The 5012-nt window shown below is 41.7% G+C and overlaps 1 pseudogene; it reads right to left on the minus strand.

The window, feature by feature from the left end:
• Window positions 1-472: 472 nt before the first annotated feature.
• Window positions 473-592, minus strand: LOC145417984 (5S ribosomal RNA; annotated as a pseudogene).
• Window positions 593-5012: the final 4420 nt, after the last annotated feature.

Genomic DNA, 5012 nt, shown 5'->3' on the forward strand with positions numbered 1-5012 from the left:
CTATATCTGCATGGGGCTGGAGAGGGGGCCTTCACGTGGCGACACTGATGTAACTGGGTAGCTCCACTGCCTGATTATACAGACATCCCTCATCTACGTCCCTGTCCCCGAGAAAGGATTGTTTACTGCAGGGGAAGGGTAACTACAGCCTGCAGTCCACTGGGTTCACATTTTAGTTGAACCTGGAGCTGAGGCTACTACTGCTCTGTTTATGTATGCATGTGCGTGGAGGTGTGTGCCTATCTGTGTGCGAATGTGTGTATGTATGTATATCTGCACAAAAAAAATCCACAGAGATTAAGCAAAAATCTGGACCGGTATATCTTACGAATAATGGCCGGTTTACGATCATTCATTCATTCATTCATTGCCAGACGCCATGTATCCCAAACGGGGTGGCCAAGGGCTTAGAGTTAACTGTTTTACAGGGAGGGGCACTAATCCTCCACCAACCCCACTTGACACGTAGGGATGCCAACAGCATCTGGTGTTCCCAGGCGGTCACCCATCCAAGTACTAACCAGACCCAACGTTGCTTAACTTCGCTGATCGGACGGGAAGCGGTGTACTCAATTACGAAAAATAAATTAAATTTAGGCTTTTAATAAACTTACGCAAATTATCAGCGAGAGCCCTTCATCAAAAATTACCTTATAAATTAAATAAGCCCTCCATAATTTAGGGCCATAGGGTTGAGATTTGATATTTTCTTTTCTTCTTCCCTTCAGCCCACAAAAAAAGGAGAGAGAGAGAGAGAGAGAGAGAGAGAGAGAGAGAGCATAGGAGGATAAAAAGAATAATAGTTAAATTTTTTCCTTCTTTCCACCAGTCTCACATTTTTCGTCCGGTATAGAGATATACACGTAGATAGATAGATATACAGGTAGACAGGCAGATAGATGAGAAGGTAGATAGGTAGATAGGTAGGTAGGTAGGTAGAGAGAGAGAGAGAGAGAGAGAGAGAGAGAAATATATAGGGTTGAATTATCGTATTTTCATTCCACCAGCTTCCCACTTTATTTTTTTTTTTTGTCATGGCTGGGGGTATTTAAAGAGCATTAGTAGCAATTATGGGACATGAATTGGTTTAATTGGCGAGTGGAAGGACTAAACGAGCGGTGGGCAATTACCTCCAGACCCCCTTTAGGGTGGCTTATCTCGCTTTATCATCGCCCTGGATAGGAGGAGGGGAAGGAGGGGGAGTGGGGGATACAGGGGAATTGGGATTGGGGATGGGATAGAGGGGGTATTGAGGAGGGGGTGTGGGTTGAGGGGTATGGGGGAGGGAATGTGGGACAGAGGAGTATTGGGGGAAGGGAAAGGGGAAAGGAGGAGGAGGAGGGGGTGGGGAATAGGGGGATAGAGGTTGGGGTTGAGGGGTATTAGGCGGGGGAAGGAGTGATTACAGGTAGAGGATTATAAGAGGAAGAACAAGAAGTATAAGGAAGAAGATGAAGAGGAATGGAAGAGGGATAATGGAAAAAAAAAACGACAGGGAGAAGATAGTGATAATAGGTAGAGAGGATGATAAGACGAGGAGAGTAAGGAAGAGGTGGAAGGAAGAGGAAGATGGAAGGTGGGCAAGAGGTGGAAAGGGAACAAGGATGAAAGAAAAAGAGGAGATGGAGGAGTGATTAAAGATGGTAAGAGGAAGATGGTGTGGGAGAAGTGGAAATAAGATGGAAAAAGGAGGATGAGGAAGGATGTGGTGAGGAATGGACAGAGAGGGTGAAAACAGAAAATGAGAGAAAGAAGGTAAAGCGGTGGGAGGGACGAGGATTAGGAATATAAGAAAGATGGAGGATACAGGAGGAAGTAGGAGGTTGGGGATGTGATTACAGGTAGGGAGAATAGTAAGAGGAAGAAACGGGGTAGAGGTGGAAGGAAGAGAAAGACGTAAGACGTAGAAGAGATGTCAGGAAGGTAGAAGATGTTGAAGGAGAAGTAAGACGAAGAAAGTGAAGAGGAGGAGGAATGAAGAGGAAGAAAGTGGGGGAAGAGGTGGGAGGAGAATTATAGAGGGAGGAAGTGAGGAGGAGGAAGAAGGAAGGTGAAGGAAGAGGTGTATGGAAAAGGAGAAGAGAGGAGTGTGGAAGAAATATGAGAATGAGGAAAGGAAAGAAAAGAAAAGAAGGGAAAATGAGGAGAAAGAAAGAGTGGAAAGAAGAGGTTTGAGGAAACTAATGAAAGGAAAAGGACAGGATGGAAGAAGTAGAATGAAGGGAGAAAGGATGGAAAGAAAAGGAGGGTTGACATGAGTATTAAAGGAAGGAGCATGATGTAAAGACAAGAGGAGAGAAGAGGTGTGACAAGAGAGAGAGAGAGAGAGAGAGAGAGAGAGATGGGGGATGTGGAAGATAAGAGAAATACGAAAGAAGATTGTGGATGTGGAAAGCCACAAGAAAAGAAGGACTAAGAAGAGGGGGGGAGGATGTGGACGATGAGAGAGGAGAATAAAGAGTAGAGGGAGGGAGGGATGTAGAAGACGAGAATGGGATGGAAGGTGGGAAGAGTAAGATTTAATTGAAGACGGGAGGTAGTGGGAGGTGAGGGGAGTGATTGTACAGTACATAGGGAGGAAGAGAAGAGGGATAGAAAGGGTTGGAAAGGTAGGGGGATGATGATGATGATGATAAGAGGGATACAAAGTGTTGGAAGGAAAAAGGGAAGGGTTGGATGATGATGATGATGATGATGATGATGATTGCAAGTAAAAGGAGATGCATTAAATGAAGAAGGGAAGGAGGGGGATAAGGGAAAAGAAAGGAAAAGTTAAGGAAGCTACTATAAATGGAAAGAAAAACACACAGGCGCTAAACCCCTTAATCCTTTCAGTTAGAGGACATTTATTTATATTTTACTCTTGTTACCCATAGACCATTATTTATCACTTTACCAGTCTGGTAGTAATGGGGTTAATAAAGGCAATATCAAATCCTTCCAGTTCAAAAAGCCTCTTCTAAACCAACTAGAATTGTAAAGTAAAATTAAACAATTCGAGATCGTAGTGTAGAGGTTATTTACGAGATACCTGTTTCTGATCTCAGTATAGTCCTTTGTTATTGGGAAAAGTAAATTATAGAAGGAGTCATCACTAAACGGATAACTACTTCACTCCGATGACACCATATTTTTATTATGGTTCACTCCCCTTAACTTGGCCTAAATTTTCGTCCTAGTTTTGGGTTATTCTTTATAACTTGTTTCACTTCCTTTCTTACACTTTTTTCTTCTACCCTTGCATCTAAATCATTCTGTACTTTCACCATTTCAGCATACGTACTTTGTATCTCATCTTGGTAATTTCTCACCATTTCATTTACCTGTTATTTTCTCTTCAGTGTTACTACTTTGGTCTATCAGATTATTTGGTTGCTTGATTTTCTCCGTATCAATTCTGAAATCACCCATATTTCTCTCATGGTTAATAACTGTACATCCCATTTCACTAGCCTTTGTTCTCACTGAATTTATCTCAGCTGATACTTCATCTATTGTTGTGGCTTTTCTGTTTATTTCCTTTATTAATTCCTATTTTTTTTCCTTCTGTCTCCATTGCTCATTCTTGATTTCTTCAATTTCCATTTGAAAAGATCTTTCTGGCCTACTTACTCTTTCATCTAATTTGCCATAAGTTTCCTTTTCAACCAGGTCTGGGTAGAAGTCATTATCCTGTTTTTTTACCTTCCTATCTTTTCTTAACACCTTCTACATGCATCTTTCTAAAATAGGCCATTTTAAAGAAAAGATCTCTATTTACAGTTATTGCATCACTCGGTCGTCTGCTAACCTCGGTGCTGTTCAGCTGACGTGAGGAAATTTATCACATTCCTTGACACTGATATACTTACTTTACACTTCTTTGTTATTTTTTGTTTTAATATGTTGCATCATAACCTAAATTAGCTTGATACAAGCTTGACCCACAAAAAAAAATACAATTTAGGTATCCCCAGAGCGCAGCTCTGTGATATGCGTCCAACCCGGTTACTAGCCACTCTGTGAGAGAGAGAGAGAGAGAGAGAGAGAGAGAGAGAGAGAGAGAGAGAGAGAGAGAGAGAGAACATATTTCAGTGGTCAAAACCTGGGATAAAAACACATCGTTCAAAATAAGAGACGAAACCCAATTTACCAACTCCCCTCCTAAGGATCCCAGTAGGCAAAATCAACAGGTAGAATTTAAGTTTCTAGCCAAAACAGGCAACAAAAATGACGACATTGGTCAAAATAAGGCACAAAATTTGAGTTACCAATCAAAATATGCTATGATGGTTAATTTGATGGCTAGAATATGACAACACAAATCGTCAGACAAAGAGATGCACAGTATAGTAGTGTATTAAAAGTGGCTTAGGGTAGATTTTCGTGGTCAAAATCCATAGTACTGGTCAGAACAAAGGACAAAACAGAAATGACCAAATCTTCCTCCTTTGGGATCCCAGTTGGAAAGGTCTAAAGACTTGTGTGGTGTTGTCCCAGGAGGCTCCTAAGCACATAATTATCCCATTACGTGTGAGGGCGCTCAGGTGTTCCGCTTTTAACCTGTGAAAGTTGGAATGTTAGATTCTCTCTCTCTCTCTCTCTCTCTTTTCTCTCTCTCTCTCTCTCTCTCTCTCTCTCGTCTTGCTTCATGCTCTTGCCTGCTCAAATTAACTTATCATAGTAAAATGGTAGAAAATGTAAGCAATTATACCATGAGAAGAACAACTAGCTGACAGACAGACAGAGGGATAAGGCAAAAGACAATCAGACTCAACTAGGTGGCTATCAACAACGGCTAAATGGCCGTTGTGGGCCTTACAGCGTTGTTGGGCACCCCTCCATGTTGCAGGGTATTTGGTTAGCCAGTAGCAGGAGCCAGCCTAGTGAAACGTCCTGTAAGAGATTTCAGAACTTTTTTTTTTTTTAAGTTAGGTCAAATTACGGTTGATTAAGGTTACTTTCATTAAACTGGGTTTGCTTTGATTTGCTTTGGTTGGCTAGGCTTGGTTTGGTTTAACTTGGCGAGGTTG

The sequence above is a fragment of the Coenobita brevimanus genome, chromosome 1, assembly GCF_032717465.1.
Source record: "Coenobita brevimanus isolate Jiangsu-jjx chromosome 1, ASM3271746v2, whole genome shotgun sequence".
Lineage (NCBI taxonomy): Eukaryota > Metazoa > Arthropoda > Malacostraca > Decapoda > Coenobitidae > Coenobita > Coenobita brevimanus.